The following is a 24,635-nucleotide window of genomic DNA, read 5'->3' as shown; positions in this document are numbered from 1 at the left end:
CTGATCCCATCTGCCTGCACATGGTCTGTATTGCCCTATCCTTTACCTGTTCGTGTCTGCCCGAATGCCTGTATAAACTTTGCTATTATGTTTGCGTCTATCACTTTCCTTGGCAGTCCATTCCAGGAACCTATTACCCTTTTTATGTAAAAAAAAAACCTTTCCTCTCACATCTCCTTTAAATTTTCCTCTTGTCACCATAAACCTATACTCCTTACTATTTGACATTTCCACCTTGGCAAAGAGTCTCTGACGATCCACCCTATCCATGCCCTCATCTTATCTATTCTATCAAGTCGCACTTCAGCATCTGATGCTCTGGCAAAAATAGTTTAAGTTTGTCCATCCTTCCATTATAATTAATGTATTCCAATCCAGGCAACATCCTGGTAAAGCTCTTCTGCACCTCCTTTAAAGCCTCCACATCCTTACTATAATGCGGCAACCCAAATGTGAGGTGACTAAAGTCTAATACACTTGCAACATGACTTGCCAATCTTTGTACTCAATGCCCTGACAGATCAAATCATGCGTGCTATATGATGCCTTTACCACCTTATTCACTTACTTGTGTTGCCACTTTCAAGGAGCTATGGATTTAAGCCCCAAGATCCCTCTATTTGAATGTTCCTAAGGTTTCATCTTGATTTTACCTCCCAAAGTGCACTACCTCACACTTGTCAAATGCGTTAGTAACATTCATGTAGACAATAGCCACTGCCCTATACTCAATCATCTTCGTTACTTCAAAAAACTCAACCAAATTTGAGACTAGACCTGCCTCACACAGCCATGCTGATCAGCCCTAATAAGTCCATTTTTTTGTACGTGCAAGTAAATCTTATGCCGAAGAATCTTTTCCAATAATTTTCTAACCACTAATCCAAGGCTCACCTGCCTATAATTTCTGGATTATCCCTGCTCCCTTCCTTAATCAAAGGAACAACATTGGCTATTTGCCACTGTTCTGGATCCTTATCTTTGGCTAAAGAGGATTCAAAGATCTCTGTCAAGGCAGCAGCAATCTCCTCCTTTGCCTCCTTCAGTAACTTGGCATAGGCCTGGAGACTTGCCCACCTTAAATGTTTTTCAAGACACCCAACATGACCACATTCTTAATAGCAACATGCTCGAAATATCAACGTACCCTTCCTGAATTGAGTCTTCATCCATTTCCTTATCCTTAGTGGATACTGATACAAAGTACTCATTAAGCATCTCATCCATGTGTTCTGGTTCCAGGCATAAATTCCATCCTTTGTCCTTGAATGGACATATCTTTTCCCTAGCTACCCTCTTGCTGCTAATGCCTTGGGATTGCCCTTTACCCTACTTATATAGAACATAGAACATTACAGCGCAGTACAGGCCCTTCAGCCCTCGATGTTGCGCCAACCTGTCATACCAATCTGAAGCCCATCTAACCTACACTGTTCCATGTACGTCCATATGCTTGTCCAATGACGACTTAAGTGTACTTAAAGTTGGCGAATCTACTACCATTCCAGGCAAAGCATTCCATACCCTTACTACTCTCTGAGTAAAGAAACTACCTCTGACATCTGTCCTATATCTATCACCTCTCAATTTAAAGCTATGCTCCCTCGTGCTCGCCGTCACCATTCTTGGAAAAAGGCTCTCCCTGTCCATCCTATCTAACTCTGATTATCTTGTATGTCTCTATTAAGTCACCTGTCAACCACCTCCTCTCTAATGAAAACAGCCTCCAGTCCCTCCGCCTTTCCTCCTAAGACCTTTCCTCGTAAGACCTTCCCTCCATACCAGGCAACATCCTAGTAAATCTCCTCTGCACCTTTCCAAAGCTTCAACGTCTTTCCTATAATGTGGTGACCATAACTGTGTATGCAATACTCCAAGTGTGGCCACACCAGAGTTTTGTACAGCTGCAGTATGACCTCATGGCTCTGAAACTCAATTGCTTGACCAATAAAAGCTAACAAGCCATATGCCGCCTTAACCCTATCAACCTGGGTGGGAACTTTCAGGGATCTATGTACATGGACACAGAGATCTTTCTGCTCACCTATACTACTAAGAATCTTACCATTAGCCCAGTATTCTTTATTCCTGTTGCTCCTTCCAAAGTGAATCACCTCACACCTTTCTGCATTAAATTCCATTTGCCACCTCTCAGTCCAGCTCTGCAGCTTATCTATATCCCTCTATAACCTGCAACATCCTTCAGCTCTATCCACAACTCCGCTGACCTTCGTGTCATCCGTAAATTTACAAACCTATCCTTCTACGCCCTCATCTAGGTCATTTTTATAAATGACAAACAGCAGTGGCCCCAAAACAGATCATTTTAGTTACTAGTGGTGTACTGCACTCCAGGATGAATATTTCCCATCAACCACCACCCTCTATCTTCTTTCAGCTAGCCAATTTCTGATCCAAACAGCTAAATCACCCTTAATCCCATGTCTCTGTATTTTGTGCAATAGCCTACCATGGGGAACCTAATCAAACGTTTTACTGAAATCCATATAAACCACATAGACTGCTTTACCCACATCCACCTGTTTGGTCAGCATCTCAAAGAACTCAATAAGGTTTGTGAGGCATGATCTAGCCTTCACAAAACTGTTGACTATCCCTAATCAGCTTATAATCATCTTGAGGCGAATAAATCCTGTCTCTGAAAACCTTTTCCAACACTTTATCCACAACTGAAGTAAGGCTCACTTGTCTGTAATTCCCAGGGTTGTCTCTACTCCCCTTCTTGAACAAGGAGACAACATTTGCTATTCTCCAGTCTTCTGGCACTTTTCCTGTAGATCACAATGACATAAAGATCAAAGGCAAAGGCTTCCCTGGCTTCCCAAGAATCCTAGGATAAATCCTATCTGGTCCAGGGGACTTATCTAGTTTCACACTTTTCGGAATTGCTATCACTTCTTTGTGAACCTCAATCCCATCTAGTCTAATAGCCTATATCTCCGTATTCTCCTCGACAACATTATCTTTTTCCAGTGTGCATACTGACGAAAAATATTCATTTAATACTTCTCCATCTCCTCGGACTCCATGCAAACTTCCCATTACTGTCCTTGATTGGCCCTAATCTTTCTGTAGTCATTCTTTTATTCCTGATGTACCTATAGAAAGCTTCAGGGTTTTCCTTGATCCTACCTGCCAACGACTTTTTATGTCCCCTCCTGGCGCTTCTTAGCTCTCTCTTTTAGGTCCTTCCTGGCTAACTTGTAACTCTCAAACGCCCTAACTGACCCTTCACGTCGGGTCCTAACAAAAGCTGCTGCCTTCCTATTGACAAAAGATTCAACTTCCTTAGTAAATCATGGTTCCCTCGCTCGACAACTTCTAGCCTGCCTGACAGGAACATACTTCTCAATGACACAATAGTTGTTCCTTGAATAAGTTCCATGTTTCAATTGTGCCCATCCCCTGCTGTTGCCTTCCCCATCCTATGCATCCTAAATCTTGCCTAATTGCTTCATAATTGCCTTTCCCCCAGCAATAGCTCTTGCCCTGTGGTATGAACCTAACCCTTTCCATTGATGAAGTAAACATGACCGAATTGTGGATACTATCACTAAAGTGCTCACTTACCTCCTAATCTAAAACCTGGCCAGGTTCGTTACCCAGAAATACAATGTGGCCTCGCACCTTGTTGGCTTGTCTACATACTGTCAAGAAATCATCCTGTACACATTGAACAAAAACTGATCCATCTAAAGTACTCAAACGATCATATTTCCAGTCAATATTTTATAAGTTAAAGTCTCCCGAAGCAACTACCCTGTCACTCTTGCTCCTATCCAGAATCATCTTTGCTATCCTTTCTCTAATCTCTGGAACTATTCGGAGGCCTCTAGAAAACTCCCAACATGGTACCCTCTCCTTTCTTGTTTCTAACCTCAGCCCATACAACCTCAGTAGACGAGTCGTCAAACGTCCTTTCTGCCATCGTAATATTCTCCTTGACTAATAATACCACACCTCCTCCTCCTCTTTTACCAACTTCTCTGCTCTTACTGAAAAATCTAATTCCTGGAACTTGCAAAACCATTCCTCTCCCTGCTATATCCATATCTCTGAAATGGCCACAACATCGAAATCCCAGGAAGTTCATATAAGTTATTCTGGAAGCTCCTGGCATTGAAGTAGGCATACTTCAAGCCACCTTCCTGCTTGCTAGTGAACTCTTGCAACCTTGAAACTTCATTTCTGACCTCACTACTCTCAACCTCAACCTCATGGACACTGGAACTACAATTTAGGTTCCCATTCCCCTAGTGAATTAGTTTAAACCCTCCTGCAGAACATTAGCAGATGTCTCCCCACTTGATTTGATTGTTGGTAAGATTTGAGCCTGTTATTAAGCATGAAATTATGGAGTATTTAGAAGTGCATGGTAAAATAGAGCTGAGTCAGCACAGCTTCATCAATGCGAGGTCATGGCTGAAAAAAGATCTGTTGAATTTTTTTGAGAAGGTAGCGAGCAAATTAGACAAAGAAGAGCCAATGGATGTGATCTATCTGGATATCCAGAAGGCCTTCAACAACAGGAGGCTTATTAAGATAGTGTTAGTGTTACCTTGTTAGTGGCAAGGTACTGGCATGGATAGAGAATTGGCTGATTGACAGAAGGCAGAGTAGGGATAAAGGGGTCGTTTCAGAATGGTAGCCAGTGACTAGTGGAGTTCTGCAGTGGTCAATGTTGAGACCACAACTATTCACATTAACAATCTGTATGAATGAACTGGGGGCATTGTTGCTAAGTTTGTGGAATGCAAAAATATAGGTGGATGGACAGGTAACATTGAGGAAGCGGGGAGGCTGCAGAAGAACTTGGACAGGCTAAATGAATGGGCAAAGTGGAAGATGGAATATAATGTGGGAAAATGTGAGGTTATGCACCTTTGATAGGAAGAGTGGGCATAGACAACTTTATAAACGGAGACGCTTTGGAAATCTGAAACGCGAAGGGATTGGGAGTCTTAAGTCCTTGGGATACTCAAGATTAATCGCCTTGTTGGCGATTTGTATTTGCCTTCCTATGTTAGCATTCATTTCAAGAGGGCTAGAATGAAAGAGCAGAGGTATACTGCTGAGGCTGTAAAAGGATATGGTCTGCCTGCATTTAGAATATTGTGAGCAGTTTTGGGCCCCATATCTAAGGAAGAATACGCTGGCCTTGCATGGCGTTCATAAGAATGATCCCAGGGATGAAGGGCTTAATACATGAGGTGTGGTTTAGGACTCTGGGTTTGTACTCTGGGGAAGCACAGTGGCTCAGTGGTTAGCAATCCTGCCTCACAGTGCCAGGGACCTGGGTTCAATCCCAGTGTTTGACGACTGCAAATTCTACCCTAGTCTGCGTGGGTTTCCGCTAGGTGTTCCAGTTTCTCCCCTCAGTCCAAAGTTGTGCAGGTGAGATGGATTGGCCATGCTAAATTGCCTATACTGTCCAAGAATATGCAAGGTGGTTGTAATTGCCATGGGAAGTGTAGGGTTACAGGGGTGAGCTAGGTGGGTGGGTCTGAGTGGGCTTTTCTTTGAATTGTCAGTGAGACTCAATGGGCTGAGTAGCCTGCTTCCACACTGTAGGGATTCTTATGATCTACTCAATGGAGTTTAGAAAGATGGGGCGGGGGGGGAAATCTCATTGAAACTTAAAAACATGAGGCCTGGATAGAGTGGATACAGTATAGGGAAGATGTTTCTAATTGTAGGAGAGACTATAACCTGAGGGCACAGCATCCGAGTGAAGGGTCTTTAGAACTGAGATGAGGAGAAACGTTTTCAACCAGAGGGTAGTTAATCTGTAGAACCCCATTTCTGATTAGGCCAAGTCATTTGAATATATTTAAGACCGAAAGATAGATTGATTAGGGCATCGAGGATTACAGGGAGAAGGCATGAGAATGTGCTTGAGAAACATAGCCTTATATTTAAGGAAGCTCTTATTGACCATCTTGATGTTACTTGCAAATTTACCCTCTGCGTTCAATTTCTCCCTTTTTTGTCATCTTTTGAATTTTAAAATCATCTTGCTTACTTTTCTTTTACTAATCTTTTAATTGGATGCTATCCTTAATTTACACAGTTAACCATGGTTGATTTCCCTTCTTGCAATACTTCTTTTCATTTGAATATATTGTTGAGTGCCATTAGTCTCGGCCATCTTTGCTGCTAAACCCCTTTTCCCCTTCCACTCCAGTTAAATCTACCCTTATTCCTTTGTCCTCATTTAAGTTTAGCACAGTTGTTTCCAACCTAGATTCCTCCTTTTTCAGCCAAAATTCTAAACCGTGACTGAGATCATTTAACTTCTGTCTATCCCAGTTCTGGTGTTAATACCCCATGAACTGAATTCTCACTGTGACTTCATGATGTTTGGATAGATTAGATTAGATTAGATTCCCTACAGTGTGGAGGAGACTTAGTTTGAGCAGTAAGGCTATTGTGTTAAGTTTATTGAAGAATGCGTTTCTATAGAAAGTGTCTCAATGTCTTTTAAAATATTTTTTAGGGCCTGTATTATGACGGTCGGTTTGAAAATGCAGGATTTTCATTTTCATTAAAAACGCAATTATGAGAAAAGGCTATAAACTGATAGGCTAGTTTTGGATTGCCAACGGGAAGCATTTTATGCAATATTATTGACAAGTAAGAATGGTCTTGTGGTACATCAGTGGTGGCACAATTCTACATTTGCTCAGGAAGCATTTAGATATTGAGTGATGAGGGTGGTGAAAAAAGAGTTTCTCTTCTACTTAATGCATGTATTTGAGCAAATGATCAAAGTAACTCTTCCTTCCTCTTTGTAGTCTTGCCTAATGTATTTTAATCTGATCAACTGTACTAAACACTGTTCTTGGTTTCGGATTGGAGCAATGCAAAGTTGATCAATGTTGGAGTTAATTTAATTCACAGTCTGTCTTGGTGTTTTTGTAGACGTGGAGATCCTAGTTTGAGATCTTTTTCAAGTATCAATTCAACTTTGGCTGAAAGACATTTATTTAACATTGACAGACTGAAATTACTACATTTATGTTTCGAAAAAACAATCTGCAATTTAACTGCATCTGAATTAATATCTGCATCATTGTTTAATGTCTTAGTTTCTCTGTCAGCTTTTCTTGAATTAAGGATTAAATGCTAGTGTTTTACCAGTGAGTGTGTCCTAAAATAAAGGGTATAGAACTGACGCTTTCAATTAGGTCCGTTTGCTAATTTCCACTTTGTGATGAATGTGTGTTTTTGTTCCTGATAACATTTAATTTTTGTGTTGTACTCTTGGATCTGACTTCACGTTGTCCAGATTCTTTTCACAATGTATTTGAGAAAGTTTTGAGCGGACTGATCTGAAGATTTGAAGCCAGGCCCTAGAGGGGGAATAGAGCTATAATAACCATTGCACTGATACAGCTATTATCAGCCAGTCACCTCTCTGCATGTATTTGAAAGTGGTTTTCAAAAAAGCACAGGAGCCAACTGTGAAGCTATTTTGGGGAAACTCGTGTTGCATACAGTCTCATGCCATAAATGGTTTCTAATCTATCACTTGTTATGACAGAGATGGCCAAATCAAATCAGCCTCTTTATCCCTGAATTTACAACATACTGTAGCAAAATTAAAACCCTCAAAATTGACTCCAATGACTCTTAACTAGACTTTTTGAGTAACCAGTACAAGATGGTAAATAATTGTTACCAGACACCTGCTTTATAGTTTAACAAAAGAATTAACAATTTGTTATGAATGCAATAGCTTTAGCTTAGCAAAATTAAATGACAAGTTATTGTCTTTTCATTTAAATTCAAATCATCTTTGATTCTAACAACTCTAATGTAAAGACAGGCAAACAGGTGGATAAATCAACAGAAAAATGAGAGATGTAACTGGCCAGTTCACTTCAGCTGGTTCCCCAATCTATAATATCACAGGCAAACATGATCGTATCTTGGTGGGTTTCTGACAACACTGGTCAATGCAAATAGCTTTCAATAAATTCTGAGGAATATCCATTTAATTCTTACAACTGTAATTATATTTTCCAAACTTCCAGTAAGTTGATAATGGGAGGATAACCAGAGAGCAATCAGATCACCTTATAACTCTGGCAGCCATAATCCTTATGCTAAAAAGGATTATGGGGGTAGCATGGTGGCTCAGTGGTTACAAGCTGCCTCACAGCGCCAAGGCTCCAGGTTCAATTCCCGCCTTGGGCGACTGTTTGTCTGTATGGAGTTTGCACATTTTTTCTGTGTCTGCGTGGGTTTCCTCCCACACTCCAAAGATGTGCAAGTTTCCTGAAGAAGGGCTCGTGCCCGAATTGTCGATTCTCCTGCTCCTTGGATGCTGCCTGACCTGCGCTTTTCCAGCAACACATTTTCAGCATGGTTCATAATACCAAACCAAAAGTCATTTTAAAAAAAATGAAAGCCTCAACACACTAGATAAGATAATCGAAGTAGAAAATATGATGATAAAACTTGTTTTTATGTTTCTCAAGAATTCCCAGTGTTTCACTGAGAGATATGGAGTCATAGTCATATAGCGTGGAAACAGACCCTTCAGTCCAATTTGTTCATGCGGACTAGATTTCCCAAAACGAATGAGTCCCATTTACCTGCATTTGGCCCATATTCCTCTAAACCTTTATTTATGTACCAGTCCAAATGTGTCTCAATTGTTGTAACTGTACCTGCATCTACCATTTCCCCTGGCAGTTCATTCACATACGAAGCACTCTCTGTATGGAAAAAAAAATGCCCCTCAGGTCCCTTTTTAAATCTTCTCCTCTCATCTTAAAATGATGCCCCCTCGTTTTGAACTCCCCTGTTCTAGGGAGAAGACCTTTGCTATTAACCTTATCTGTGCCCCTCATGATTTTATAAACTTCAATAAGGTTATGCCTCAACTGACTGCACTTCAGTGAAAAAAAAGTCCCAGCCTTTCCTTCTAACTCAAACTCTCCAGTACTGGTGGGTTTCATTGAGTTCGTGGCAGAGAAATTTCAGGTATTGTAATAATTGAAACAATAGGCTTAAAATAACGAGAAATTGTTACGATACTGGGTAAACCCTCCTGCTTAACTTAAAGCCAGCAACACAGAAACGATTTATCCCATGCAGTAATGTGTAAAAATTCAAGTGGCCAAGAACTATGTGAAGTAAAAATTAATAAAGTTATTTCTTAAAGTATAACCAAGAGTAATTAGCTAACAGGTATTTACAATTCCTTCCTCCAACCTATCTTTTATCTTCCCTTCTATAATACTAGTCTAATAAAACTCACAATTAAGATGTACAGAAAAATTCAAATTTTAAGACCAGCCAGTGGTTGAATCTTTTTTATCTTTGTTGGTAGATTGGCAGTCCAGGTCAGGTGTCTCTGAGTTCTGAGTAGCAGTCTACAGCTGTTGGTTTGGTGGCAGTTCTCCTCTCAACTGTTCAATTTTCCCCAATCTTGTACCTTAAAACATTGGATTGTGTCATTGGCTTTTAAGATTGTCAATATACTCAATTCAAACTTGATTGGAATTTTTTTTGAGGTATGATTTAAACTGATTGGCCTAATTCTAGTCTGTTTTGTCATTTCTAGACAACCAGCTACCCCAATAGCTGGAGCACATGTTACATTGTATCTTATTGAGAACACTTGGTGCTGTCACTGCTAGTTTTTACTCTTAAAGGTACAGTACACCCACATCTTCATAACAAAATGGTACAGGTAGTACTTGTCTTGCCAAATAGTTAATTAACAAATAAATGGATCATTCTCAGGTTGTTATCCTGGCTACACCAGGATCCATTCTGAGAACACAGATTTTCACAATCTATATAAATCATTTGGATGTGATGACTAGTTTAGGAGCAAAAGGCGGTTCAACTCCTCACACCTCTCAAACAATTTATTGAGATAATGATGATTTGTATCTGAAATCAATTCATCAATTTTAGTTTCATACTCCTTTATACTTTTCCCAACAGATCTGAAAATCCAGTTTTGATGTTTTAATTGATACCCAGCCTCTTGTTGTGTTTTTTGGTGGGGGAAGGAGAGAATGTGTGTTCCAGGTCTCCACTAAGAACAAAGAGCAAAGAAAATTATAGCACAGGAGCAGGCCCTTCGGCCCACCAAGCTTGCGCTGATCCAGTACCTCTATCTAAACCTGTCACCTATTTTCTAAGGGTCTGTATCCCTTTGCTCCCTGCACATTCATCTATCTGTATAGATATATCTTAAATGATGCTATTGTGCCCGCCCCTACCACCTCTGCAGGCAACCAGGCACCCACCACCCTCTGTGTAAAGAGGTTTCCACATATATCTCCCCTAAACTTTCCCTACTCACTTTGACTACTCATCCACTTCAGAATTAGCAACTTTCATGCTTGTTCGGACAATTCAATTGCTCAGTATTTCCTTCCTACCTCACCATTTATAGATTAATTCAGTCCGTCTTTTTGGACCCATTTTTATGAACAAATGTGTTGATTAATTTTGCTTCAAGGTTCACAGCATCATGATGAATGGCCAGTGTGTTGTTGTGACTTTAATTATTTGAAGAATGCTGATAGAGCTGCATGCTGTTGCCTGAATAGCTGGACGGGATCCTCACCATCTTTCTGAGCAAATGACGCACTGTTTACCCATTTTCTGACCTTTTCAAAGCAATCAAAATCACCATTACAGAAATGAAACCTGAAATCCATTTCGCCTCCAATTTTAAACCAAGTTTCCAAATAATAATTTATTACAAACGTACATCACTGTATCCTAGTTTGTTTTTCAATTCATTTGTAAGACATGCCTTTTTCCTACTGGACCAATATTTATTACCAACTTGGCAACTGGGGACTGGCAATAAATGCTGGCCAGCCAGTGACATCCATATCCCACAAATGAGTAAATTTAAAAAAAAAAATGCCCTTGAGATGGTGGCAGTGAATCGTGAACTGCTGTGGTGCGTGTGTTGTAGGTAGACCTACAATGCTGTCAGGGCGGGAATTCCAGGTTTTTGTCACAAATAACTGAAGGAACAGCAATGCATTTCCAAATCAGGATGGTGAATGGCTTGGATGGGAGCTTGCATGTTTTGGTGTTCCCCTATATCTGCTACCCTTATCATTGAAGATGGAAATAGTTGTGGATTTGGAAGGTGGTGTACTAAGAAGGTTTGAATTGCATTGCTTCTTGTAGATGGTACACATTACTGATACTGAGCATGGAGGCATTGATGTTTGCAGATGTGTGCCAATCAAACAGGCAGCTATGCCCTGAATGGTGTCAATCTTGTTGTGTTTTTGGAGCTGAAGCCATCCAGCAAGTGGGGAGTATTCTGTCACACTCCTGATTTGTGCCTTGTAGATGGTGGATCGACTTTGAGGAGTTGCAAGGTGAGATCTGCTCTTACCACTGTATTTGTATGGCTAGTCTGGTTCAGGTTCTGGTCAATGGTAACTCCAAAGATGCTGAAAGTTGTTTGTGCTCATCAAGCTGTGAATGACTGCACATTGAATCTAATTTGTTATTTAGCTTTGCAGTCCAGTTTTGTTGGTGCCTAGTATCAACCAAGTATTCTGCTTAAGTGCAGCAATTATGTCACTAAATTGAATTTTCTTTATTCGATCCAAAATGTTTATTTCGATGGTCTCAATTATCTATAACAAATGTGATTTCCCACTTTCCCACTAGCCATCTTAATGGTGTCTGATTGAGCTTTGTCAGTGTACATTCAATGTGTAAACAAGTGACATATCATTTAGACTGATGTTGAGAACAAGATCCCAAGAAACTAGGACAGCATATTGTTGCCATCCAACTTCAGAAGATACAAATTAAGGGTCATATATATTTTGCTTTCTTGAAATTTTCTTTTTGTAACAGACATATATTTGCTAAATTCTGGAGGGATTTATTTACAATGAGCCAGGAAGTATGATAAACAGAACCACAACAGCAACAGGATGTGTTGTGAAGGAAGCCGTGCTCTAATTGTAAAATGGAAACTTTCAGAGTGCTGAATGTTAAGTAGAGATATTTTTATGAACTACAGATGTTTAGTATTTACTGTCCCTGCTACACATTGCTAACATTAAAACATTTATGTACAAAATGATGTATTGACTTCATTTTTTAATGAACATTTCTGCAGTTTTGCCTCAATGCCACTTTTTTTTCGGGAAGGAAAACAGTCCCTTTGTGTAGAACAGGCTTGGAGGAGACTGTTGAATCATCAGTTGATTTAAAAATCAGTTTTTATGTAGTTCTGTTCTGGTTTATATTATGTATATTAGAAACCTTGTAGATGGCAGGCAGGCTTTGGGAAGCTAAGTTGTTGGTTTCTCACTGAAAATCTTTAGGCATCTTGGAACTACTGACTCTATCTGAGTGGTCAGTAATGAACACCAGGTTGTTGATAGACACTGTGAATGTCAAGGGAGGTACTTTCTCTTGTTGGAGATGAGTATTTCTTGGCACGTGTGTGAATGTTACTTGCCACCTATCAGCCCAAGTCCGAATGTTGTTCAGGTATTCCTGCATATGAGCACTGACTGTTTCAATACCTGAGGCTTTGCAAATGGTACTGAACATTAATTATCGGATGTCACCATCTTTTGTTGGAGGAAAAGCCATTAAAGTATATGTTGAAAATGATTAGGGCTTGCTAACATGAAGGATTCTTGAAGCCTTTTGATGTGTTGACTGGCCTCCAATAGGCACAGCCGTCTTTTTTTTAATGTATAAGATTTCAACGAGTGGATGGTTTTACACTGATTTACATTGTCTTTATTTTTGATAGGGATTCTTGATGGCCACATTTATTCAAAGGCTGCCTCAATGGCAAGGGCAATAACTCACCTCACGCTTAAGGTTCAGCCATTTTCTCCATGTTCGGAGCAGTCTGTTGAGGAAATCGAAAGGTTTAGAGCAAATAACGTCAGAACTGAATCTATTTATGTTGTGTTCTTTTCTTGTAGCCTTATTTTACTTGTGTCCAGTAATGATGGGTTGAAACCTTGGTGCAAGCCTTGAACCATGGCATTGTGGAAAGGTGAAGCAATTTTAAAATAATTTTAAAATATGGTTCCCTGAATATCATTCCTATATCAGAACTGAAAGAACTGTAGATGCTGTAAATCAAAAACTGTAATTGCAAGAAAAGCTCAGCAGGAGCATCTATGGAGAGAACTCAGAATTAATGTTTTGTGTCAAGTGACCCTTCCTTTAAATGCAAATGCATTTAAACAATACTCTGATCGTGCACTGTCTGAAAGGATAAAGGTACAGATTCAGTACGGACTTCCAAAAGACAGTTGGATAAAGTTTTTGTGGAGGAAATTGCAGAACTATGGGGTGAATTAGGTAAATTAGCTTTGATTATTTATATATAGAACAACCTCTGTTATCTGAACATCGATTATCTCAATGTCCCAATGCTTGGGTAAACTGTGTTATCCGGGCATGCGATTATCCGAATGAAATACTCCCTGCCCGTGTCATTCAGATAATTGAAGTTGCCCTGTAAATCTTGGTTTCTTTTAGTCTGGAGTTCACTTCAAGCTACAATATATTGGTGGCACCATGAACCAAAAGCTAGTGGGAAATAACATATCATGTCTTACAGTCTTAAGCTACCCTCAATAAAAAGTGTTGCAAAAGAATTGTGTAATTTTGTCATGTGCTCTATGTAATGCCGTTAATGGTAGGGCTGTGGGATGTTGCCAAACAGAGACTTGGGGTGCATTTGCATGCTTTCTTTGAAAGTGGAGTCACAGTTAGAGACAAAAACACAAGTTGCTGGGAAAGCTCAGCAGAACTAGCAGCATCTGTGCAGAGAAATCAGAGTTAATGTTTCTGATCTGGTGATCCTTCTTCAGAATAGGTAGGCAGAGTGGTGAAGGTGGTGTTTGGCCTGCACGCCTTCATTGGTCAGTGCATTGAGTATAGGAATTGGGACATCATGTTGTGGCTATGCAGGACATTGATGAGGCCACTTTTAGAATACTATGTACAATTCTCGTTATGCTTCTACAGGAAAGATGTTAGTACAAAAGATTTACAAGGATGTTGATGGGACTGGAGGGTATGAGTTATAGGGAGGGGCTGATTAGGCTGGGACTTTTTTCCCTGGAGTGTCAGAAGCTGAGGGGTGACCTTATAAAATCATGAGGGACATGGATATGGTGAATAGTCAAGGTTGTTTACCTAGGATGGGGGAGTCCAAAACGAGGGCCAGAGGTTTGGGTAAGAGGCGAAAAATTTAAAAGTAACCCAAGTGGTAACCTTTTCGAGCAGACGGAGGTGCATGTGTGGAACGGGCTGCCAGAGCAAGTTGGGAACTGGGTACAATTGCAACATTTTAAAAGGCATCTGGCTGGGTATATGAATAGGAAAGTTTTAGAGGAATATGGGCCAAATTCTAGCAAATGGAACTAAGTCGGATTGCGATGTCTGGTTGGCATAGATGTGTAGGACTGAAGGGTCTGTTTCCATGCTGTGTGACTGAGTCAAAGAAACCCAAGCTGGGGTTTTGCACCAAGTCAGTTTAATTCTCTTTTTCTCATCCCATTCTCATGTAAAGGAATGTACAGGGTGCCAGAAGCAGAAATTTGAGTGTTGGGGATTTTCTAGAGAAGGAGGCTACAGGTGATGGAAGGGTAGAGAATAGGCTGAGAATTTGAAAATTGGGATTGGTGGATTGATTTTGGTATATGTTCCTGAGCACACGATTTTGTGAGTTAGGATGCAAGCATCAGAGTCTATAAATACATAGGAAACACAACAGATGATGTTTCCTCCTCTTAGACGTTGGAGACCGTCAATTGCTCAGTTCAGTCAACACTACCAAGAATTAGAAGCAGCAGCTTTTCTGCTCTCTGTGTACAGACCACACAATAAACCACACAATGATTTATCCACCAAAGAATTGCTTTGCAATATGTGTGTGGTTATCTACTGGGCTGTAGTGCGATTGGATATAAAATTGAAACATGGCTTCATATGGGAGAGTCTCTCTAAATTCACAAGCTAAGCTGACCTTAACTGAGATATTGTACTACTTTTCTGAGATGGAGGCAAAAGAAAACAAGTGAGTTACTTTTAACTTTTAAATCTGTTTTGTAATGAGGAGAAACCTGAGAAGGTTGTTTTGTGCTTATAAAATAGTTGCTGGAAAAATAACTTTTTGTTAATGTGGTAGTTCCAATGGTTCAAAGCTCAGACTAATCTGAAGTGTTCATAGTAAAAGAATTATTTAATGAAGCAATCTTTGATATGTGAGCATTTATTGAAGCATAGTGACATTCAACACAGTCCTTCTGATATCTAAGTTGAGTAATTTATTTTAGAACCCTAAAGCAGCTCAGGCCACAGTCACAATCTCTAACAATTGGTCACAGATATTGTAACTTAAGCTCCTGATCTGAAACCACTATCTGAGCAGTAGAAATGTGGATGAAGTGAGATATTGTCAAATTCGAGAATGAATCATTTTCAGCTGTTTTGGGCTTAGTGAAACTGTGATCCATATCTGGTGTAAAAGTCTTTTCACGTTCTTTTGCTGATTCATTACTTCAATGTTGGCCCTGTGCACTCCAATCTTGATGTCTGGAACCATGCTGCCTAGAATTGCTCTGACATTAGAATCAGAGTTGGCTGGATTTCAGTGCATTTGGCACGGCACTGGATTAAAGACTAAATGTTGTAACTTGACTTCTTGACCTGGGGAGCTGTGGGCAGGTTTATTATAATTTTGCCTTGCTGAAACTAACTGCGCATGTAATGGCTAAAACAAGTTTGTGATCTTTTCTGTTTTGTTCTGATCTGGCAGATTGTCCTCCTTATGTGAATATGGAGGGACTGCTGTTGGTGAGCTTTGAATTTCAGATGCATAGCACACTTGTTTCCATACCACACTTAGCTTTTCAGATATTTTCTCAAGTTAGAACTATCAATGAGGAGCTCCTGTAGTGCAGAGGTAGGTTCCTACCCCTGGACCAAGGGGCCTGGGTTCACGTCCCACCTGTCTGAGGTGTGTAATAACATATCTGAACTGTTTGATTAGGAATAAAAACTGAAAAAAAACCTGCAAATGCTATAATCAGAAACAAAAACAAATTGCCAGAAAAACTCAGCAGGTCTGGCAGAATCTGGAGAGAAAGCAGAGTTAATGTTTCAGGTCGAGGCTTATTTGGTTAGGTTGATTAGGAAATTAGGTTAAATGAAAAAAGCTATAATTTATATTTAATGCTTTAATGCAAAAGAAAACAGCAGACTTTCAAGTCTGTCTTTTAGCTTTGCACAGAAGGGAAGATGTTCATTCGAGACTAAATTTCATTCAGGAGCTAGTCTAAACTGATCTGTATTAAAGCAGTGCAAGTACTGGTGGCTGAAACTGATTGTGCTTGTACTGTGTCTTTTGCATGAACTTAGACTTTTCCAACTGTGGCATTTTTTTAAAAGATTCCCTACAGTATGGAAGCAGGCCCTTTGGCCCAACAAGTCCACACTGACTCTCTGCAGAGTAACCCACCCAGACCCATGCCCTATATTTACCAGACTAAAGCACCTAACACAATGGGCAATTTAGCATGGCCATTTCACCTGTCGTACACATCTTTGGATTGTGGGAGGAAACACCCGGAGGAAACATATGCAGACACAGGGAGAATGTGCAAATTCCACACACATTCACCTGAGGCAGGAATCGAACCCAGGACCCTGGCGCTGTGAGGCAGCAGTGCTAACCACTGAACCACCGTGCTGTCCAAAGCATTAGCAGAACTGTCAATAATCTAAATAGAAAATGACTGTTGAACTGTTATTGGATAATTTGTATGAGAAATAATGAAACAGAAAATGTTAAGGGCAATTTGGGATTGTGGTGTTTCTTTCTGTCTCTGTCTCCCCCCCACCCCACCGTCTCTGCGTTAATTGTGTGAAGGTAATCAATCCCCTTTCTATTTGTTACCACCTCATTATAGCATTGTGTTGTTGGCAAATGTATGAATAATGCTATCATCTGATACATGTTACCCATGTGTCACGACCAGTTCCAGGTCAGAGCCCTGTGGAGCTACACTCCATGACTGTGTCAGCTCTCAGTTTTTCTGGACAAAATGATTAGTCTATTAGCCTTGATGTTCCTTTTTGAGTAAATGGTGACTTTTCAAAGTGCCCTTATTTGAATTAGCAGGATTACTCTCGTAAAGGAGAAATCTTTTAAAAGTTTGCTTTCTAAGTTATATTTTGAAAGCTGCTTTGGAAAAGTTGTAAATACCAACTGCTGTTGTATCTTGACAGAAAAGTCAGCAAAGCTGAGTAACCGTATTACTGGCCAGGCTACATATCAATGTTCATCTGACCACACACTGCCCAGAGATCAAAAGATTTGCAGCCTAAATCATTTCAGTGAGGTTAAACTATTGCTAATGCTGTTTGTCTTTTGTTAGACAACCTCGAACTCTGCGTATTGCAACACATGTAACAGTAACTGTGCTGTTAAATTAGTGTTTAGTTTAAATTTGAGGATGGGCCTGGAACAGTCTGAAGCAGACATTTGGGATTGACAATAGGTGCAGACTAGAATTGTGAAACACAGCCAGGAAGGATTGTTTCTGTTGTGCCTCATTTTGATCAGAGTTCAGTATTTGAGTCTTTGTAAGGTGATCCTATTTGGCCAGAGTTACACAGCTCCCAACATAAGAGGAATTTCTACAAATGATGATGACCTAAACCCAGCAAAATATATGGTCTGCCTCTACATTTCACCCTTTACCTGTTTGCTGTCCTTCCCAGCTCTTTGCAACTACACTTTGCTGTCTTGCCCACAAGTCATATGGATTTGAAAAGATTAGCATGTTTATAGACATTGAACTTCTATTTTCATGCAAGCTTATGTGTATTAGTTGGGAGTTAATTGTACTGTATTTAGGTGGAAGGTATTGATTGAACATACTCTTTCAGTATGTTCTTGGTTGTACATGGGTACAATTTAGTGTCCTGACTCACTCCTGCATAGAGCAAAAAGAGTCCCCAGTTAAGATGGTGTTAAGACATGTGAGCAACAGCTTGGTTAAAATCATTGACACAAACATCACCTGATGTGACTTGTTTAGTTTTGTTAGATAGCTCCCCTAGGAAGTATCTGGCATATTTTACTATGTTAAAAGCAAAAGACAAATACAAGCTGTTTTCATACTTTTGATGTATACGCAGTGTTTAAGATCATCTTTATTTACTTTGGTAGTTCTTAACAGCATTATTTGAACTTTGGCAACTGTAAGAAATATCTCTGAAAGCTGTCAATTTTATGCACGGAAGTTTTCAGTCTCGGAGGAAGTGCCTGTGTAATTTGTATTGTAATTGAGTTTCATTCTGACTTGCTATAAATAGAGACACTAGAATTTGATGAGCAAAATAGGTCTTTGGAAAGCCTTCCCCTTCTCTTCCCCATTTGCTCCAGCCTCTTAGTTCTAATCTTCGCTCCTTTGCAGAACCTGTAGCTTCTTCCTACTTCTCCCACTGTATGTTAGCAAAATCTGTTCAATATGTTTTCCATTAAGGAATAAAAATGACCTGAATTCTTTCCTACGAAGCAAAGGACAACAGTGCTGTTTTCAGCCATGTTGAGAAATCGGCTAGGTGCTGTTTGAGCATAATCCTCTTGCATGGTCAAGCATAATTTGTGACTTTCTACAAGTACCTTTAATAAAGGATTCTGAGGACTTTACACCTTGTCACTATATATTACCAATGTAAGATAGAGTAGGCCATTCTTTTATTCTATGACACCATGGCTGACCTGTACAAATCTATCCCAACCGTCAAAAGTGCTAAGCCTTTAGGCAATTGCACATGATGCAAGGAATCGGTGAGTTAAAAATCATACAACACCAGCTTATAGTCCAACAGGTTTAATTGGAAGCACACGAGCTTTCGGAGTGCCGCTCCTTCATCATACCGGATCAACAACAAAGTAATGGATTGAGAGTATTTTCAGGTGGTATATAGGACAATTGGTCAAGAGCTATCCTTTTGGATGATTCTTGCTGATTTGGGTGCTGATTCAGCAGAAGAGTTTCACCTGTTTACCAAATTTATTCTCAAAATTTGTCCCCTCTTCCAATATAGTCATGATTTGGAGATGCCAGTGTTGGACTGGGGTGTACAAAGTTAAAAATCTCACAACGCCAGGTTATAGTCCAACAGGTTTAATTGGAAGCACACTAGCTTTCGGAGCGCTGCTCTTTCAAGGAGCAGCGCTCCAAAAGCTAGTGTGCTTCCAATTAAACCTGTTGGACTATAACCTGGTGTTGTGATTTTTAACTTCTTCCAATATAAACTTACTATAGGGCTGTCCTCAGCTGTAATATTCACTGGAGCTGGTCACCATTGGGATATAATTTTGTAAGGGTTACATGTATTTCCGGGATCACAGATCGTAATGCTGCAGGTTAATTTTATCAGCTGAATTTGTGCTTAAACAAGCCTTTAAATTAAGGCTTTCCAATTCCTGTGAATAGGCGAAAGTGACTACTTCAGGTGCTGGAGATCAGAATCAAGATTAGTGGTGCTGGAAGAGCATAGTAGGTCAGGCAGCATTCGAGGAGCAGAATTCCCGAAACGTCGATTTTCCTGCTCCTTGGATGCTGCCTGGCTTGCTGTGCTTTACCAACGCCACTCTAGTCTTAATTCCAGTGAATAGCTGATGCATTCAGGGTCGATTCTTGGCCTTTGTTCAGTTCACAACCAGAGCCTTAACAAACTTTATGGTTGGACTATGTGAATATAGATTAAGAAGATTGGGGTCAGGTTGGGGTCAAGTGTTCAACTATCCAGTGAGTCTTGCCAGGAGTGTGGGTGAAAATAAGATCTGATCTGGTGGACGTTCTCCCAATAGTCAAATGACCTGCTAATATTGGTTCACGAACAGTCTCTTCATGGAACTGGAGGCTAATTGGTATCTAAGCAACTCTATCCCAGTTACAAGTTAACATTTTCAGTAGAAGGACAAAGTTTTCTCAGGTATGCATTTGTTGAACAATTTTTTCAATGCATTGCAGTTATTTTAAAATAAGTTAAAAGCTGAATTATAATTCTGAATTTTTTGGCTTCTAATACATTTCTATTACATTAGAAAGCTGTCTGTGACTTTGATTTTAAAGTAGAATTCCAGAGAGTTAACAGCAAATTTACCAGTGTTTCCTCATTTAATCAAATCTTAATGCCCCCAACCTTCCTTACTTTCTACTGCCAGTTCCCCAGGCTTGCATTTACACCGGTAGTTAACTTTCTCTCATACACTGCTTTCTCCTATTTTATTTTTGTTGTCTTCTGATTGTCCTTGAGATTTGTCTGGTCTTCTGACCAGCCACTGCAGAATTGTAGCATTCCTTGCAATTTGATAATCCGTAACTTCCTTATTTAGCCACAGCTGATGCATCTTTCTTTTCTTTCTTTCCGTCCGTCCTTCCGTATGGAAGAGTTTAGTTAGTTCTGATGAGAAATGTTTCTTCTACAAAAGGACTTGTTTAATTATGATCACCAACTGTTTTTCCTTATTGCCACAGTGCTGAGGGCTTAGACCACAGTGATCCATCTAACGTTAATATATTTGGTGCACAAAGATGAACAGTCTGAACTGATCCAGAGAATGCTGATCTTGCTACATCCATGTCAATCTTAAAAACTAGGACATTTGACCCCTCAAGCCAGCTGAGGCATTCGGTTGATCATGACCAAGCTGACTCTGTTCTTAATTGCACTTTCTTACCTGCTTCCTTTTAACCTGCCAATTTCCTTGCAGAATAAGCACTTTCAGGTCAAGTATTTCCAGACCAAACTGTCCTTGTTGTCTTTCCATGTAATCATTGTTAATTCTAACTAAATTGATTGGAACCTTGGTTCATATTGTCATAAAGGATTGAAGTTAGATTGGACTTTACATCCAACGGAGGTGAAGAACTAATAGTTTGTAAACCTTGTTGAATTATTTGATTCCAGGGAAATTTTCAGATTTGTTTGATTCTTCCCTCATCCTCATGAGTGTGAACCCTCAAAATTTGCATGATAGTAATTCACAGCACACACCCTCAATGCTTTTCTTTTCCCTGTTCAAAGGGTTTGCAATCAATTATAGTGCCCTGTTACAATACAAGAATATCAAAATTTAGACTGGAGATTAAATTTCATGTCTTAATCCATATAATTCATTCACATATACTGTGAGTAAAATGCATCACAGGAGTTTTAATTTCGAATTTATTTGAACTCTTGGACAAGTAAGAGAAAAGTGAAAGGATGGTGGAGGAACTAGTTGGGTCATGTGTGAAGCAAGGTTGGTTAGTTTTTTTTCCCCAGTATAAAATAGTATGACACCCAGTGATCTGTTTTAAAGAGGAAGAACTTATGGCTAGTTCCTGCATCCCCTAAAGTCTTTCTAATCCCAGTTCACTATGGATAAACCTAGTCATTTGCAGTTTTGTTTGCTGAAAAACTATAGAAATACAGGTGTACTCAACTGTAGCAGAATCATGCAATTTGTTTTTTTATGAATCACAACAGTTTTTAATTTTTAAGTAATGTATCTGATGTCAAGTAATAAATTTTAATAAGTGTCAAGTGAGGTAAAGTAGGAGATGTGGACTCTGAGGGAATTACTTTAACATGCACAATATAATTCTATAACTGAAAATGTTTTTAGTGATTAATCCAGACTAAATGGAAACATAGCTATTTTCTCTACTAGTTCTGTCCGTTCTAAGCAAGTTCTGTTACCACTTGAATCTGCTTTTGCGACACAATTCTCTTTAGATCACTGTTGGATATTGAAGTTGTGATGCTAATTGACATGAGGAACAAGAGGTGATGGAAGCAGTTTGTTATTCCTTGGGTGGCTTCGCAGTTCATTAGTGCATTGCATATTGTCATTGCAGTCTATAGTGTTTATTTCATTATACATCGCTTTGTTTATGTGAAAATTTGTTTTGAAAGCAGTTGGGATTTTTAAGTGTAGTTTTAGAACTGCTTTAAAGATTGTTGATGTTTTGCTTAAGTTGTAGCATTTACAGTAAATATTGATGTTTTGACAAATGTGCAAGAGGCTCATTATCAAGCACACTATATTTAGATTGATTAGTACTGGGCTGATATATTCTGACTGGATCATTGATAATCTGATTACTGTCTTACACTAAGAGAATTTTAAAGTGGGCAAACGATTTACGTCAGAGCCTTATGTACTAGGAGTAAAGTGTGGACATTCAGGTGTTCAGTTGTCACATGCCTGCCTTATAGCTGCTGCTGTTCAGATGTGACCTTCACATGTGACCATGCAAGCCATTGAGTGCAGTATTTATGGATAAACACAGTATTGTAATTCAGAATTACGAAGTTCTTTTTTTTTCTGTGATATGGACATACTGCAGTAGCTACATGTATTCAAAAACAAAATACAATGGATGCTGTCTCCCTGAGGTAAAACAAAATGTTGGAAATATTCAGCAGCATCATCTGTGGGAGACAGACTGTTTCAAGGTTGGCCTTTCATCACTATGGAAAAAGTTAGAAACATTATAGGTTTAATCAAGTGAAAGAAGGGAGAGTGGGAATAGAACAAAAGGGAAGGTCTGTTGTGCCCCAGAAGACAGGAGATATTAAAGAGAGCCAAAGGGCCAAAATGCTGAGACTAAAGATATGTTTAGACAAATTATAGAATGCAGAATAACAAACAGCTGCCTGACAAAAACTGAATTATGACCAAAGAATACAACAAAAGGAAAATAAAATGATGGCTGAGATTACACTCTGAAATAGTTGAATTTAATGTTGAGTTTAGGGGAAAAAAGTACCAAGTTGAAACATTAGGTGATAATCCTCAAGTTTGTGTTGAGCTTCATTGTAACTGTTCAGTTAAGCCAAGGACAGAGATGTTACTGAGTGAGCAAAGTGGAAAATTAAAATAATCTCAAAGACCACCAGTGCTTTTGTCTCAATTGGGGATCAAACAAAGTTTGACTGAGACAATGTTGAGCTGACCACATTGTGAACAGCGACTACAGTAATCTTAAAATAACTCTTTATTAGAAGCCGGCACCTCATTACCAATCGCCCTTTATTTATTAATGCACAGCCTTTGCCAATGGTACTGCCTGTCACTCAGTTAGGCACTCAGTATCCCTGACATTCACCTTTTATGTCAGGCAGGTCAGTTCCTTCATCAGGTGGTTGATGAAGGAGCAGCACTCCAAAAGCTAGTGTTTCCAATTAAACCTCTTGGACTATAACTTGGTGTCGTGTGATTTTTAACTTTGTACAGCCCAGTCCAACACAAGCATCTCCATCATATTTAGGACAGTCGCATTTACAGAACGTTATAAGTCACCGGTCCTAATCTTGTGTCAAATCATGGCTTTTACAATGCAAGACCATTACCATGATTTTCACACCAAACTCTGTCCCCTGTATTAAACTTACTCTTGCTGGGTGCAGTTTTGGGGTCAGCATTAGAGTTCCTGGTGTTGAATCACGCGCACACACACCCCTGCAACCCCTGACTGCTGCTGTCCCTATAGTTGCACATGAAGTGGTCTTATAATCAAACAAAGAAACGTGACAACTTGGTACCTAGTGAGGCTATGGGGTGTTTCTTTGGTGCAGCTTTCAAAGTTCGGATGTTGTTTCTGCCGGCCCAGAAGCTGATGGATTGTATGGAACTGTCCCAAATATGTTGAATCTATTTGATTTAAATGAAGTCTCTGGTGGTGAATAGTGGCCCCTATTTGTCACCCATACCTCTGGGACTCTAATGTGTCACAAAAGGTGTGTACTGTCATAGTCATATGGTGCAGAAATAGACCCTTCACTCCAACCAGTCCATGCTGACCATAATCCCAAATTAAACTAACCGGCTTGCGCTGAGCCCATATCCCTCCAAACGTTTCTTATTCATGTACTTATCTCAATGTATTTTAAATGTTGTAACTATACCTACATCCACTACCTGCTCTGAAATTCGATTCCACGCACTAATTAGTCTGTTTTGAAAAAAAGTTGCCCCTCATATATCTCTTTTAAATCTTCCTCCTCTCACCTTAAAAATATGCCCCCAGTCTTGAAATTCCTTACCCTACAGAAAAGACACCTGCCATTCAATTTATCTATGTCTCAGTACTTTATAAACCTCTATAAGGTCATCTTTTAGCCTCCTATATTCCAGTGAAAAAAGTCCATTCCCAGCAAATCTGAGAATCTCTTCTGAAACCTCTCCAGCTTAATATTCGTTCAATAGCAGTGAGACCAGAACTGGACACCGTTCACGAGAAGAGACCTCACCAATATCCTCTAAAGCGCAATAGAATGTCTCAACTCCTGTTCTGACAGGTCTGAGCAGTGAAGGCAAGCATACTAAAATGCCTTAGAACATAGAACATAGACATCCTTCTTAACATCCTTTGATGCTAACTTCAAAGAATTGTGTACCTGAACCCTAGGTCTCTTTGTTCCAATATGAAGATGCTGATATTGGACTGGGGTGTACAAAGTTAAAAATCGCACGACACCAGGTTATAGTCCAACTGGTTTAATTGGAAGTACTAGCTTTTGGAGCGTTGCTCCTTATCAACCATCTGATGAAG

General features: G+C 39.6%; 1 protein-coding gene across 4 annotated transcripts in view; it reads left to right on the top strand.

Annotated features, from left to right (window-relative positions):
- The window catches only part of tbc1d2b (TBC1 domain family, member 2B), a 161,623-nt gene that overhangs the window by 40,423 nt on the left and 96,565 nt on the right, over positions 1 to 24,635 (top strand). Inside the window, exon 1 of one of the 4 annotated variants that reach the window (XM_043680144.1) lies at positions 14,874 to 15,088. The exons of the other annotated variants lie outside the window; for them this stretch is intronic. The gene's annotated coding sequence lies outside the window, so the exon portion shown is untranslated. Of the gene's footprint in view, positions 1 to 14,873; positions 15,089 to 24,635 lie in introns of those variants that run through there. 4 annotated transcript variants of the gene reach the window in all.

This window comes from Chiloscyllium plagiosum, chromosome 40, assembly GCF_004010195.1.
Source record: "Chiloscyllium plagiosum isolate BGI_BamShark_2017 chromosome 40, ASM401019v2, whole genome shotgun sequence".
NCBI classification, from domain to species: Eukaryota; Metazoa; Chordata; class Chondrichthyes; order Orectolobiformes; family Hemiscylliidae; genus Chiloscyllium; species Chiloscyllium plagiosum.
The sequence above is the reverse complement of the archived record's forward strand: the minus strand, read 5'-3'. Positions and strand labels throughout refer to the sequence as shown.